The sequence below is a fragment of the Oncorhynchus mykiss genome, unplaced genomic scaffold (genome assembly GCF_013265735.2).
Source record: "Oncorhynchus mykiss isolate Arlee unplaced genomic scaffold, USDA_OmykA_1.1 un_scaffold_121, whole genome shotgun sequence".
Lineage (NCBI taxonomy): Eukaryota > Metazoa > Chordata > Actinopteri > Salmoniformes > Salmonidae > Oncorhynchus > Oncorhynchus mykiss.
In genome coordinates this window covers 1,536,916-1,553,824 of record NW_023493662.1, presented here as the reverse complement: position 1 = coordinate 1,553,824, position 16,909 = coordinate 1,536,916, and the positions used below count along the sequence as shown (strand labels likewise).

The 16,909-nt window shown below is 40.9% G+C and overlaps 1 protein-coding gene and 2 long non-coding RNA genes across 4 annotated transcripts in view; 1 reads left to right on the top strand and 2 right to left on the bottom strand.

The window, feature by feature from the left end:
- The window catches only part of LOC118947094, a 179,924-nt gene that overhangs the window by 10,571 nt on the left and 152,444 nt on the right, over nt 1-16,909 (bottom strand). The window lies entirely within an intron of this gene.
- LOC118947085 (E3 ubiquitin/ISG15 ligase TRIM25-like) overlaps nt 1-16,909 on the top strand; it is a 71,054-nt gene that overhangs the window by 44,943 nt on the left and 9,202 nt on the right. The gene's annotated exons all lie outside the window — the stretch shown is intronic.
- LOC118947098 lies at nt 10,293-11,753 on the bottom strand. The gene is made up of 2 exons (XR_005041755.1): nt 11,588-11,753; nt 10,293-10,790 (listed from the first exon to the last, which is right to left on the bottom strand). It is a non-coding gene; the product is annotated as an uncharacterized LOC118947098 (long non-coding RNA).

Sequence of the window (16,909 nt, the reverse complement as noted above, 5' to 3'; positions counted from 1 at the left end):
GCTTAACTAGGATGTGGTCCTAATTGGAGAGTGGCTTTAGGGTGAGTACACTTCCAACAGCAGGACTTCCCTTCAACATGTTACAGAAGATAATGTGGAGACAGAGATGGGCAGTATTTCTGTTATATGTATTTGAAATACATATTTAACCCTCCTGCTGTGTTCTGGTTGACTTGGACCGATTTGCAAGTTTTCTCTCTGAAAAATGTAGTTAATTTAATCTGATTGTCATAAGGTTCCATGATTTTGTCCACACAGGGCATCTGAACACACAAAATACATGTTGATGATTTTCATGAAATATTGGGTGTTTTATTTAACTTTTTCCCAATCAAAAATGACAGGTCATTACAAATGAAGACTATAACTAGTGTATAACATTTTGTTCAGGCACATGCCCATTCATCAGATGGACACACTTCCTCTCCCAGACCCCCACATGGATGTGTGTTTGAGCACACACACACCCTATTCCCCTTGGCTTCAATGTCAACCCCCACAGGAACCTTTCCCCAATAGAATCTCTCCCCCAAGGGAACCACACCTGTTGGCATTCTCACAAACAATCGCAACATTGTTTCAATAATATATAGAACTTTTCTTGCAGCTGTGGAATATCCCAAGCCCTGGTAAACGATGTGCTCCGGGACATGTTAAATCATTTTGTGTTTGTCTACCTCGACGATATCCTGTTTTTTTTCCCGTTCTGCCCAATAACACGTCCTCCATGTTCGACAAGTCCTTCAGCGCCTCCTGGAGAACCAGTTATTTGTGAAAGCGGAGAAATGCGAGTTCTACCGTTCTACCCTCTCCTTTCTGGGATATGTCATCGCTGAAGGAAATGTCCAGATGGACCCGGAAAAGATGAAAGCAGTAGTGGATTTGCCCCAACCTATGTCCAGGGTGCAGCTACAACATTTCCTGGGGTTTGCCCATTTCTACCGGTGTTTCATTCGAGGCTACAGCACTCTGGCAGCCCCACTCTTGGCACTCACCTCTCCCAATCTACTGTTCATATGGTTCCCAGCGGTTGACAGAGCCTTTGTGGACCTGAAGCATCAATTCACTACAGCCCTCAACCTCGTCCATCCGGACCTGTCCCGTCAGTTTGTGGTTGAGGTCGATGCTTCTGACGTTGGAGTGGGGGCTATCCTGTCGCAGCGATCCATCCAGGACCAAAAGCTCCATCCCTGTGCCTTCCTGTCCTATCGTCTCAACTCTGCAGAAAGAAACTACGACCAACCGAGACCAGTTTGGTGTGAAACCTCAGGCTCCAAACCAGTTTGGTGTGAAACCCCAGGCTCCAAACCAGTTTGGAGTGTCAGGTGTTCATGGTTTTGAACTTTTAGCATTGTTCTATTTGTTCCATTGTACCAGCCCAGTTTAATCAAGCCCAGATAACGTTTTTTTAAATGACTTCAAATAGTGGATCCCAGCAGCTTCATTCCCTTCCCTTCATGATATGAATTGTTGACTCCTTTCCCAGCAGCTTCATTCCCTTCAATGATATGAATTGTTGACGTGTTTCCAGCAGATTCTTGGTCAAAGCACTATTAGAACACATTGTTATTACACATCCATATGGACATGGAAAGGAACCATGATTAATGTCTATGTAACAGTCTGACACTGTGATAGGTCACTCTGTTATATTGACATGGAAAGGAACCATGATTAATTTCTATGTAACAGTCTGACACTGTGATAGATCACTCTGTTATATTGACATGGAAAGGAACCATGATTAATGTCTATGTAACAGTCTGACACTGTGATAGGTCACTCTGTTATATTGACATGGAAAGGAACCATGATTAATTTCTATGTAACAGTCTGACACTGTGATAGGTCACTCTGTTATATTGACATGGAAAGGAACCATGATTAATTTCTATGTAACAGTCTGACACTGTGATAGGTCACTCTGTTATATTGACATGGAAAGGAACCATGATTAATTTCTATGTAACAGTCTGACACTGTGATAGGTCACTCTGTTATATTGACATGGAAAGGAACCATGATTAATGTCTATGTAACAGTCTGAAACTGTGATAGATCACTCTGTTATATGGACATGGAAAGGAAACCATGATTAATGTCTATGTAACAGTCTGACACTGTGATAGATCACTCTGTTATATTGACATGGAAAGGAACCATGATTAATGTCTATGTAACAGTCTGACACTGTGATAGATCACTCTGTTATATTGACATGGAAAGGAACCATGATTAATGTCTATGTAACAGTCTGACACTGTGATAGATCACTCTGTTATATTGACATGGAAAGGAACCATGATTAATGTCTATGTAACAGTCTGACACTGTGATAGATCACTCTGTTATATTGACATGGAAAGGAACCATGATTGATGTCTAGGTAACAGTCTGACACTGTGATAGATCACTCTGTTATATTGAATAACATTGTTTCTTCAATGATCAACAGAGAAGTGGAGCACTTTGAAGTGCAGAACAACAGCTGAAATAAGACAGAAACATTGAGAACATTTGTTGTTTGTTTTCTAGACAGAAGTTAGAATACTAGCCGAACACATAACACACAGCTGTCTGTGCGGGTCGCTACAGTAGTTTTACTATCTGTGCCAGGCTATAAATGACACAGATAATATCTAGTTAACGTTGTATTTAATGTAGTTTTACTATCTGTGCCAGGCTATAAATGACAAAGATAATATCTAGTTAACGTTGTATTTAATGTAGTTTTACTATCTGTGCCAGGCTATAAATGACACAGATAATATCTAGTTAACCTTGTATTTAATGTAGTTTTACTATCTGTGTCAGGCTATAAATGACACAGATAATATCTAGTTAACCTTGTATTTAATGTAGTTTTACTACATAAACATTACATTTTATTATTTTGTCAGTAATGGCTACAAAAATTGGAAAAAATCTTAGCTTATCTTTGTCTAACATGAGATGACACAAACACACAGAGACAGTGTCGTGGCAAAGCTACCAGGAAACTATCAATCATGGGAACATTGCCCAGATTTGAACATCTGACCATGCTGGTGATATTGCAGAGAGAAGGGAGTATCTGAGGAGAATTGTTGTGGTCACATCAATGTTAGGAAGACAGGGACTCTCTTTCCGTGCCAATGATGAATCTAGTGAAAACACAAATAGAGGGAACTCTCAATAGTAAAACTAAAATAAAACTCAAACAACTTCCTAGATACATCATGCTGAACTGAGTTTACCAAGAACTATGGTATTGATGTCAAAACAGAAGACATGTTGGTTGACAGAAACTTTCTTTCCCGGAAAAGAGAGGCTGGACGTCCTCCCAAAGATATGCTTGTTGTGGATAACTTCCTGAATGATGACAGAATATATATATATATATATATATATATATATATATATATATATATATATGATATACAAAGAGGTGTTCTGTACCTGTCTGTCCAGGAGGGAGGAGAGTAGAGCAGGACCAAGAGGTGTTCTGTACCTGTCTGTCCAGGAGGGAGGAGAGTAGAGCAGGACCAAGAGGTGTTCTGTACCTGTCTGTCCAGGAGGGAGGAGAGTAGAGCAGGACCAAGAGGTGTTCTGTACCTGTCTGTCCAGGTATGATATATAACTTCCTGAATGATGATATGATATACATATGATATACCAAGAGGTGTTCTGTACCTGTCTGTCCAGGTTTGATATATAAGAGAGAATAAAGTAGACGGCAACGTTTGATTGATGACCCAGATGACATGTACATGTCCAAATATGGGCATCTGTCCAGGACATCCTGTTCCTGTGGTCACGTGTTAGAGGGTGTGCTATTTTATATCTATATTGTGTCTATTCCTTTGAAGTTGTCATGCTGATTGATGTCTAGGGACCTGGTTGAACTGGGGGGGGTTCTGTGTTTGAACTTTTGAAAGAGTATGGCCCCACACCCCTCAGTTTTATTGCCCTTATGGTTGATATCTATGAAGCAGGAATGTGTGTGTGTGTGTGTGTGTGTGTGTGTGTGTGTGTGTCTGTGTATGTGTGTCTGTATGTATGTGTGTTAGAAACAAGGTCACAAGGTCCCTTGGTATTGTGTCCATTTCAAGCTTTCAACAACAATAAAAACATCTAAATAATGTTTCTCAGCCTAGTTTCCTATTGAGTTCTCTTTATATGTTCAGGCACAGAGCTTCCAGCCTAAGGATTTTCAGTGTCAGTTCATATGTATTTCCCAAAGCATGTAAACTTCTTTATGTTCAGTTTTAAGTGTTGTGTTATAGCGTGTGTTAAAATGTACTAAATATTCAGAATTAAATCATTGGTTTTGAAAATGTATCTCACCCTTAAACGATAGGGGAAGCTGTCTTTTCTCTCACGCCAGGGTCGCAGAGAAATGTAATGTCTGGAAAAAACATGTATTATTTTATAGTCTTTCCTACAATGGTATGTTATAAGCATTACTGGTTATTAAAGTTTGTAATGATGTACAACTGTAGGTGTCACGCCCTGGTCTTAGTATTTTGTGTTTTCTTTATTATTTTGGTCAGGCCAGGGTGTGACATGGGTTTAATATGTGGTGTGTTTTGTCTAGGGGTTTTTGTTAGGTATTGGGATTGTGGCATAGTAGGGTTATCTAGTATAGTCTATGGCTGTCTGGAGTGGTTCTCAATCAGAGGCAGGTGATTATCGGTGTCTCTGATTGGGAACCATATTCTTTGAGTGTTTCGTGGGTGATTGTTCCTGTCTCTGTGTTAGTTTGCACCTGATTGGCTGTTTGGGTTTTTCTTTATTAGAGAACATGAACACCAACTGCATTTTGGTCCGATCCTCTTCAGAGGAGGAGATAGAAGAAAACCGCCTCCAATGTTTTTACATAAAATACTTCATGTTTAAATAGTAGTACAATTTGGTAATTCATTCTAACATGTCTTTAAAAAGTTTGTACTATTTTGGAATTAAATCAATGGTTTTAAAACAGTATCTCACCCTTAACGATAGGTAATTGTCCTTTCCCGACATCACCCCGGTCTGTCGCGAAGGAAAAAGACACAGAAAATCAGGGTGCGTGAGTGTACGTGTGACGGGGCAGCAGGAGTGTGTGTGTGACATTTGCAAACTTTATAGAAGGTATTAAGTGTTGTGACCAATGAATTATTATCCGGGGAAGTGGGTAGCGCTGCCTTGGAAAATAGTTAATAGAAGGTGTGTATTATTTAAAGAAGGGAAAGGTTTGGGAATAATAACGACCCCGTTTCTCCCTGTAAGATGGAGGCTTTTAATAAAGCCATGGAGTCGCTGAAAGAAGCGCGAGAGCTTTCTACCAATTCTTCTGGAATATGGGGAATTAATAGATGTACTTAGCTACAAAGAGACTGGGTATGTGAGGACATTGATATAATTTGTATTTCGGCTTTGATGGCAGGTTTGAAACCTATGATCAAAACGACAATTGTGGTGGCTGTGGATAAAATAGTGCAAGATGTTTTGAGAGTGGAATATAACTCTGCCCACTTCACAGACGTGTGAGTGGTTAATAGGGCCACAGGAAAGTCACTAACTATAGTTTCAATGGCCAAGGTAAACCACAAAAATGTAGTGTAAAAACCCCACAGCGTAGGGAGACAGAGTCCTGTTTTAGGGGTGGGGCTATTTGGTCATTGGAAAAGGGAGTGTATAGACATCACAGCGTAGGGAGACAGAGTCCTGTTTTAGGGGTGGGGCTATTTGGTCATTGGAAAAGGGAGTGTATAGACATCACAGCGTAGGGAGACAGAGTCCTGTTTTAGGGGTGGGGATATTTGGTCATTGGAAAAGGGAGTGTATAGACATCACAGCGTAGGGAGACAGAGTCCTGTTTTAGGGGTGGGGCTATTTGGTCATTGGAAAAGGGAGTGTATAGACATCACAGCGTAGGGAGACAGAGTCCTGTTTTAGGGGTGGGGCTATTTGGTCATTGGAGAAGGGAGTGTAAAGACATCACAGCGTAGGGAGACAGAGTCCTGTTTTAGGGGTGGGGCTATTTGGTCATTGGAGAAGGGAGTGTAAAGACATCACAGCGTAGGGAGACAGAGTCCTGTTTTAGGGGTGGGGCTATTTGGTCATTGGAGAAGGGAGTGTATAGACATCACAGCGTAGGGAGACAGAGTCCTGTTTTAGGGGTGGGGCTATTTGGTTATTGGAGAAGGGAGTGTAAAGTGGGACTGGAACCTGCTGCATTCGAAGGAAATGCGTTTGCATCTTTTTCAAAAGAGCAACAACAAATCTTTTTGAGAGCAGCAGGAGAGGAAATGTCACATATCGGTGTATCGCCTCGGTTCGATTGATAGTGGTTCATAGAGGTTACAGATTCTATTTGAAGGATGTTGTATGAGATCATTTCTTACCCAACTTTTTAATAATTTTAATAGAGGCCAGGGATCCCAGGAAAACATATTTTGGGAAGAAGAATCTAGGTGAAATGCCAGGGGAAGGGATTCTAAAATTTTAATTATATGGCCAAACACACCTTGTTTACTCAGAAAGCCTTGGGTTTTTTTGATCTCATGAGATGTTGTTTGTGGTTTTATTCTGAAATAGATTTACATTTGATGTGGTTTTATTCTGATATAGATTTACATTTGATGTGGTTTTAATCTGAAATAGATTTAAATTTGATGTGGTTTTATTCTGATATAGGTTTCTAGAATGTAGGAAAGGGGTGGAGGGGTAACGAGGAATTAGTAAAGGGGTTACTAAACCTGAAATGAAGTGTACATGTTTTCAGTTAGTTCCTGAACATTGTGGTGGTTATGGAGAATAGGACTGAATAAAACATACATAAACGTTGGTGGGTTGAAACAAACATTTAATGATGAGAGTAAAGACAGTGGATTTACAATTATCATGTTTGGTTTATAATTAATACATTTAATGAGAGTAAAGACAGTGGATTTACAATTATCATGTTTGGTTTATAATTAATACATTTAATGAGAGTAAAGACAGTGGATTTACAATTATCATGTTTGGTTTATGATTCATACTTTTGGCTTGCTGATTAATATGTAACATAGTGAATGCTAACGAAATGTACAATTTATTTTCCAGAAAAGGTTTCATTATCTCTCGTTGGAATGTCCCCGGAGACTGTGGTATCAGGGAGAGCAGGATAAAAGTATCTGGATTAGGCCATAAACAGACTTCCAGATAAGTGAGGCCTTGTTCAGGTGTGTTTTTGACCTACGGTTCACCAGCACACACAATTTACTGGTTACGAATATGCATTAGTGGTGTTGATACTGTGGGATTTATTTTGGATGGGGTCTTTTCAATTCAGTTGTAAATTGGGTTTGCAGAAGGATGGAAATGTTTGGAAGGTTTTGAAATGGTTTGTGAAGGACAGGGAAAGAAAAGGGAGAGGAAATATTTAATGGTGTCAAATGCCCTGTATCCTGACTTTCTGGTGAGACCAGAACAATCTCACTAGAAATGATAGAAACAGGTGGGAATTAATTATACAATGAATGAGAAACACCAGTTTCTACTCTATTTAACCATTGCTTTTTGAGATAAGTTGATTGGTTATTCAAATTAGTTTATTTTTGATTTAACATGTTTTTGAATCACGTTATGAATCATGTCCAGTTGGTGACTGGAGCACACTGCAGTCCCTTTCAGGTCCATAGGGTTTTACTGCCCCCTGCTGGAGACTGGAACACACTGCAGTCCCTTTCAGGTCCATAGGGTGTTACTGCCCCCTGCTGTGACGGATCCAACAAATATCCCCAGGTCCCATCTCATCCAACACATTAATGACTCTTATAGGAGGGAGGGAGCATTACTCATGTTAAGCTATGGAATGAACTGGACATTTTATGGTGAATTTTAATACAGATTTACTTTAATACAATAATAATTCATTGAATGTAATTAGTTTGTGTTTTGTAATTATGTTTTTGAAACAGAATAAGTCAGTAATGAGGGAATAAATAAGTCCAGTCCAACCATGACCTCTCTCCTCTTTCTCATCCCTCTATCATCACTCCATGGGGGAGTACAACCATTACCTCTCTCCTCTTTCTCATCCCTCTATCATCACTCCATGGGGGAGTACAACCATTACCTCTCTTCTTTCACATCCCTCTATCATCACTCCATGGGGGAGTACAACCATTACCTCTCTCCTCTTTCTCATCCCTCTATCATCACTCCATGGGGGAGTACAACCATTACCTCTCCTCTTTCACATCCCTCTATCATCACTCCATGGGGGAGTACAACCATTACCTCTCTCCTCTTTCACATCCCTCTATCATCACTCCATGGGGGAGTACAACCATTACCTCTCTCCTCTTTCACATCCCTCTATCATCACTCCATGGGGGAGTACAACCATTACCTCTCTCCTCTTTCACATCCCTCTATCATCACTCCATGGGGGAGTACAACCATTACCTCTCTCCTCTTTCTCATCCCTCCATCATCACTCCATGGGGGAGTACAACCATTACCTCTCTCTCTTTCACATCCCTCTATCATCACTCCATGGGGGAGTCCCAATAATCTCTCCTTCCTCCTGAAGTGGAACATTCCTTCTCTACTCCTCACAAATGTAAAAGCATTGGATTGGTGTTGACATGGGGTAGAGGGAGTTTACATAAACCAGTCATTTCCTTTAAATCCACGAAGGGAAGTGGGAGAGAATCAGATAAAGTTGTGGAGATAAAGGAATATGTGAGGTGAAACCCTCCAGGTACAGATACTGTAAGTAGAACCATAGTAAAGACCAGTATGGACTATCAATACAGGTACTGTATGTAGAACCATAGTAAAGACCAGTATGGACTATCAATACAGATACTGTATGTAGAACCATAGTAAAGACCAGTATGGACTATCAATACAGATACTGTATGTAGAACCATAGTAAAGACCAGTATGGACTATCAATACAGATACTGTAAGTAGAACCATAGTAAAGACCAGTATGGACTATCAATACAGATACTGTAAGTAGAACCATAGTAAAGACCAGTATGGACTATCAATACAGATACTGTATGTAGAACCATAGTAAAGACCAGTATGGACTATCAATACAGATACTGTATGTAGAACCATAGTAAAGACCAGTATGGACTATCAATACAGATACTGTATGTAGAACCATAGTAAAGACCAGTATGGACTATCAATACAGATACTGTAAGTAGAACCATAGTAAAGACCAGTATGGACTATCAATACAGATACTGTAAGTAGAACCATAGTAAAGACCAGTATGGACTATCAATACAGATACTGTATGTAGAACCATAGTAAAGACCAGTATGGACTATCAATACAGATACTGTATGTAGAACCATAGTAAAGACCAGTATGGACTATCAATACAGATACTGTATATAGAACCATAGTAAAGACCAGTATGGACTATCAATACAGATACTGTATGTAGAACCATAGTAAAGACCAGTATGGACTATCAATACAGATACTGTATGTAGAACCATAGTAAAGACCAGTATGGACTATCAATACAGATACTGTAAGTAGAACCATAGTAAAGACCAGTATGGACTATCAATACAGATACTGTATGTAGAACCATAGTAAAGACCAGTATGGACTATCAATACAGATATTGTAAGTAGAACCATAGTAAAGACCAGTATGGACTATCAATACAGGTATTGTATGTAGAACCATAGTAAAGACCAGTATGGACTATCAATACAGATACTGTATGTAGAACCATAGTAAAGACCAGTATGGACTATCAATACAGATACTGTATGTAGAACCATAGTAAAGACCAGTATGGACTATCAATACAGGTACTGTATGTAGAACCATAGTAAAGACCAGTATGGACTATCAATACAGATACTGTATGTAGAACCATAGTAAAGCCCAGTATGGACTATCAATACAGATACTGTATGTAGAACCATAGTAAAGACCAGTATGGACTATCAATACAGATACTATATGTAGAACCATAGTAAAGACCAGTGTGGACTATCAATACAGATACTGTATGTAGAACCATAGTAAAGACCAGTATGGACTATCAATACAGATACTATATGTAGAACCATAGTAAAGACCAGTGTGGACTATCACAGAGACAGTAATTCCCCTGAACATCTTCCTCTTCCTCATCTGGTTTCTTGAACAGCCCTTCACTCCTCCCCTCTTCCTCCCCTCCTCCCTTTTCATTCTATTCTATCAGCCACACCACTAGCTCACCTCCACACAATACATTTACAAGTTAAAGACACACCTTGGAATAAATAACAAAGGAAAACTATTACTAGATGAAGTTGAGTGTTTTTTATTATTTCCCATCACCATAAATCATATTTAATCACTGAACAGTAGCAGACCTAACTTCATCTGTTCCTGACTCTGGATAGTGGATTAAAAAGACCATCAATCTCCAATGATATTAAAGTACTATTCTGAACATTACTGATATACTGAGTGGCAAGTCAAGATATCTGCTGGTTTTATTGTTTGGTCAACAGCACCACCTGCTGGACAGGTTTAATGTTGCTGGACTGAGCAGTATGGGAGGATGAAAGATGACACATTTAGGGCCGGTTTCCTGGACATCTACATTGAACATACTGTTTAGTCCAGGACTAGGATTCATCTGTGTCTGGGAAACCAGACCATATAGTTTAGTAGAAAGTAAGTGATACCAGCTTGTAGTGGGCTGACTAGTCCTGAATTGTCCTTTAGTTCCTGGACCATTTTCCATGCAGCTCCAGGTGACAGAGAACACATCAATTAGGACCGAGCCAACAAGCTGATCAATGATACTGAGGAGAATTACATAGAGACAGAGAACCAACTGAGAAAACATATCAATGGTTCTGAATGACAACCAATATACATCAACACCAGACATCATGATTCATGGAAATGTACAAGATTAAAACATTGTATTGAATTTTAATTAATAACAAATCAGTTTACAGTTTAACCAGCTCAGCTATAGACTACACCAGCATGACTAGTATCTATGTGGACCCTACTACAGTTTAACCAGCTCAGCTATAGACTACACCAGCATGACTAGTATCTATGTGGACCCTACTACAGTTTAACCAGCTCAGCTATAGACTACACCAGCATGACTAGTATCTATGTGGACCCTACTACAGTTTAACCAGCTCAGCTATAGACTACACCAGCATGACTAGTATCTATGTGGACCCTACTACAGTTTAACCAGCTCAGCTATAGACTACACCAGCATGACTAGTATCTATGTGGACCCTACTACAGTTTAACCAGCTCAGCTATAGACTACACCAGCATGACTAGTATCTATGTGGACCCTACTACAGTTTAACCAGCTCAGCAGTATCATCGAGACTAAACCCAGGATAGAGGGGCTGAGTGAATGTGGTCTGGACTCTGTGGAGGAGGGTCATTGTGTCAGAGACACTGTAGAAGGACAGAGTACCTGCCTTGTGATCCAGGTACACTCCTACTCTGGAGGACTGAGGGCCTGATACTTCAGTCTCAACATTATTGTGTCTGAACCAATAACCATCACTAGAGCACATTAAACTCCAGGACTTGTTATTGTGTCCAAATGCACCATCATTACCTCTCTCTGTTCTGCTGATGTCTTTATATGAGACTGCTGTATCAACATCACCAGTCCACTCCACCTCCCAGTAACAGCGTCCAGACAGACCCTCTCTACACAGAACCTGACACCAGTAGGTGAATCTGTCTGGATGGACAGGATATGGTTGGACTTGGTCTGTATAGGTCACCTTTCTGTTCCCTTCAGACAGAGAGAGGAGTGTGTCTGCTGTGTTTGGGTCCAGTGTGAGCTGACAGGAATCTGGGAGAAGAGCAGAGACCAATGAGGGGAGTCAGAACAATAAGTTAAGTCAGATACTGTATCTACCCTGTCTTTGATTAGAGCACAGCAGAGATCAAATCAGAGAAATATGATGAGTCAGATAGATACCCAGTCTTTGATTAGATCTACTATTGCTATATATTTCTAGAGGGATTGTTAGGAGTGTCAGTAAAAAGAGACTGTTAGTTACTTCACAATAAAGAGACTCACATTGTAACAACTGTTCTCTGGTCTTGGGCTCTGGAGGCAGTACAACATCCACTATATTCACTACAGACACACAAACACATTGACAGAGAGAGGGAATGTTATCATCAGACCATATTCCACATGTATATGACTAGTAGGGAACTTTCAATGGTCTAAAGTTGATGTTCTTATTGTTTTCAACACACCTGTAGTGGAGATCTTGGTCCATTCTCCTTTAAGGAAGTCTTCTAGTTTCTCTCTCAGTTCAGACACAGTCTTACTCACATCTCCAAAGTACTGAAGAGGACGGACAACGATGCTGGGTAAGTCTGAAGATACACTGATACTGGAGAGAGACTGATACCTCTGGAGAGAGAGAGAGAGACTGATAACTCTGGAGAGAGAGAGAGAGAGAGAGAGAGACTGATACCTCTGGAGAGAGAGAGAGAGAGACTGATAACTCTGGAGAGAGACTGATACCTCTGGAGAGAGAGAGAGAGAGAGAGACTGATAACTCTAGAGAGAGAGAGAGAGAGAGACTGATACCTCTGGAGAGAGAGAGAAAGAGAGACTGATAACTCTGGAGAGAGAGAGACTGATACCTCTAGAGAGAGAGAGAGAGAGAGAGAGAGAGACTGATACCTCTGGAGAGAGAGAGAGAGACTGATACCTCTGGAGAGAGAGAGACAGAGAGACTGATAACTCTGGAGAGAGAGAGAGAAAGAGAGACTGATAACTCTGGAGAGAGAGAGACTGATACCTCTGGAGAGAGAGAGACAGAGAGACTGATAACTCTGGAGAGAGAGAGAGACTGATACCTCTGGAGAGAGAGAGAGAGAGAGAGAGAGAGAGAGAGGGACGGACAGAGACAGAGGGACGGACAGAGAGAGAGAGAGAGGGACGGACAGTGAGAGAGAGAGAGAGAGGGACGGACAGAGAGAGAGAGGGACGGACAGAGAGAGAGACAGGGACAGAGAGACAGGACAACATAATGATTGAGATGAATAGTTTCACGTGAAGTTAATTTCATATCACATGTAACAAGACAGTTTAGTTACCTGGAGGAAATGGATGTGATCCTCTGTGTGTGAGAGCTGCTCCAGCTCAGTGCTTCTCTTCCTCAGCTCAGCTATCTCCTGCTTCAGTTGCTCCAGGAGTCCTTCAGCTTGACTCACTTGAGCCTTCTCTTGGGCTCTGATCAGCTCCTTCACCTCAGAGCTCCTTCTCTCAATGGAGCGGATCAGCTCAGTAAAGATCTGATCACTGTCCTCCACTGCTGACTGTGCAGAGCGCTGGAGAGAGAGAGAGAGAGAGAGAGAGACAGAGAGAGAGACAGAGAGAGAGACAGTAGGTTCAGTAGCCTCTCTGCACCTCATTGAGTCAGACCTCCGCCACCCTGCTCTCCAGGTCCACCAGGACTTGTCCTCCCTCCTGGACAGACAGGTACAGAACACCTCTTGGTCCTGCTCTACTCTCCTCCCTCCTGGACAGACAGGTACAGAACACCTCTTGGTCCTGCTCTACTCTCCTCCCTCCTGGACAGACAGGTACAGAACACCTCTTGGTCCTGCTCTACTCTCCTCCCTCCTGGACAGACAGGTACAGAACACCTCTTGGTCCTGCTCTACTCTCGTCCCTCCTGGACAGACAGGTACAGAACACCTCTTGGTCCTGCTCTACTCTCCTCCCTCCTGGACAGACAGGTACAGAACACCTCTTGGTCCTGCTCTACTCTCCTCCCTCCTGGACAGACAGGTACAGAACACCTCTTGGTCCTGCTCTACTCTCCTCCCTCCTGGACAGACAGGTACAGAACACCTCTTGGTCCTGCTCTACTCTCCTCCCTCCTGGACAGACAGGTACAGAACACCTCTTGGTCCTGCTCTACTCTCCTCCCTAAAACTACATTAAATACAACGTTAACTAGATATTATCTGTGTCATTTATAGCCTGGCACAGATAGTAAAACTACATTAAATACAACGTTAACTAGATATTATCTGTGTCATTTATAGCCTGGCACAGATAGTAAAACTACATTAAATACAATGTTAACTAGATATTATCTGTGTCATTTATAGCCTGGCACAGATAGTAAAACTACATTAAATACAACGTTAACTAGATATTATCTGTGTCATTTATAGCCTGGCACAGATAGTAAAACTACATTAAATACAACGTTAACTAGATATTATCTGTGTCATTTATAGCCTGGCACAGATAGTAAAACTACCTGAAATACAACGTTAACTAGATATTATCTGTGTCATTTATAGCCTGGCACAGATAGTAAAACTACTGTAGCGACCCGCACAGACAGCTGTGTGTTATGTGTTCGGCTAGTAGGTGGTTGTGTTGTACTTACCAGTTCCCAGTGTTCGCGGGGTCCGACATGCCAATCAACCTGCTATCTGCCAATCACAGGAATGCCTGGGATGTTCTGATGCCGGGCATCCTGGTGGTTGGCGGAGTGGCGTGGAGGGGGCGGGGCATTGGAAGTTAAGGTTCAGCCTTTGTTCTCTCTCTTACGTCTGGGCTTCACAAGAGAAGGTCCCGATTGGCTTGTGGGGTATCTTTCATTTATTTGGCGTGAGCTAAGGCCAAACAGTAGCCTGTGTAAAGTTGCTAATAAACCGTCAATTCGTAACTCAATCCTCTGTCTGGACAATTGTTCCTTTATGATCTAGTCAGGTCATTACACTACATTAAATACAACGTTAACTAGATATCATCGCCACATAACTTATGTCGAATTTAAATGACACCGTTACTGTTAGTAACGTCTGTTACACTGTAACTTACAGGCAGCCTCACATAAAAACCTATTGGTTAACAAAGCTTTGATTATGACCAAAGTCTATAGTAGTGAAAACTCTCTCTCTCTATTCTAACTTACCACACATTCACATCACTGCCTCGACATGAATGTGTCCTGTCAGAGCCGTTTCCTGTCCGTTAACTGTTAACAGTCTCGAGCCACAGCTTAACCAATGAGCTACAAGGAGGACTGACAGTCACGAGCGGTGCAGCAGCCTCTGCAGCAGCAGCCTCCCCCGGGTCCTAGTGCCCGCCCGGTAAGACGGTTAAGATGCGATGGAACGGAGAGAAAATAAATCACAGAGAAAATATATTGACTGATATATTGAATTGTTTAGGGAAGCTTTAGCTTTGGCTTTAATACATTCTGAAAATACTTGAAAACCAAAAGAGAAAAGAATAGTAGCCCTCCTCAGGAACAACAAAACCCTCACAGACCAACTTCTTCTTCTATGATCTAATGGAGGTCCTCAAACCACCTTTAAAAGTGCATGGCGCCACCTACTGTTCTGGAGTGTGTTCAATCAGGGTTTACACCACTCTAAATCCTCCTACCTAACTCAGTACTTCTGAGAAAATTAGAGAGTCCTACTAACTTAACTTCTAATAGACCCTCCCCATCCCCCAAATTCCTTCCAAACTCTCCCAACCCTGTCCAACCCCAATGACACTTCAATCTTTCCCTCTCTTCAACATCCTTATAACAATATCACAACACATACAAGTCTTGATATTACCTCAACTAACCTATGACCCCGTGCATTGACTCTGTACCGGTTCCCACCTGTATATAGTCTGATTTTAGTCTCACTATTGTTACTGCAGCTCTTTAATTACTTGTTACTTTTAATTCTTATTCTTATCCATATATATTTTTTTGTTAGTTAGGATCTCGTAAGTAAACATTTCACTGTGAGGTAAAAACACCTGTTGTATTCAGTATTTCACTGTGAGGTAAAAACACCTGTTGTATTCAGCATTTCACTGTAAGGTAAAAACACCTGTTGTATTCAGCATTTCACTGTGAGGTAAAAACACCTGTTGTATTCAGCATTTCACTGTCAGGTAAAAACACCTGTTGTATTCAGTATTTCACTGTCAGGTAAAAACACCTGTTGTATTCAGCATTTCACTGTCAGGTAAAAACACCTGTTGTATTCAGCATTTCACTGTCAGGTAAAAACACCTGTTGTATTCAGTATTTCACTGTAAGGTAAAAACACCTGTTGTATTCAGTATTTCACTGTGAGGTAAAAACACCTGTTGTATTCAGTATTTCACTGTAAGGTAAAAACACCTGTTGTATTCAGTATTTCACTGTGAGGTAAAAACACCTGTTGTATTCAGCATTTCACTGTCAGGTAAAAACACCTGTTGTATTCAGTATTTCACTGTGAGGTAAAAACACCTGTTGTATTCAGTATTTCACTGCCAGGTAAAAACACCTGTTGTATTCAGCATTTCACTGTAAGGTAAAAACACCTGTTGTATTCAGCATTTCACTGTGAGGTAAAAACACCTGTTGTATTCAGCATTTCACTGTCAGGTAAAAACACCTGTTGTATTCAGCATTTCACTGTAAGGTAAAAACACCTGTTGTATTCAGTATTTCACTGTGAGGTAAAAACACCTGTTGTATTCAGTATTTCACTGCCAGGTAAAAACACCTGTTGTATTCAGCATTTCACTGTAAGGTAAAAACACCTGTTGTATTCAGCATTTCACTGTGAGGTAAAAACACCTGTTGTATTCAGCATTTCACTGTGAGGTAAAAACACCTGTTGTATTCAGCATTTCACTGTCAGGTAAAAACACCTGTTGTATTCAGCATTTCACTGTCAGGTAAAAACACCTGTTGTATTCAGCATTTCACTGTCAGGTAAAAACACCTGTTGTATTCAGCATTTCACTGTGAGGTAAAAACACCTGTTGTATTCAGCATTTCACTGTCAGGTAAAAACACCTGTTGTATTCAGCATTTCACTGTCAGGTAAAAACACCTGTTGTATTCAGTATTTCACTGTGAGGTAAAAACACCTGTTGTATTCA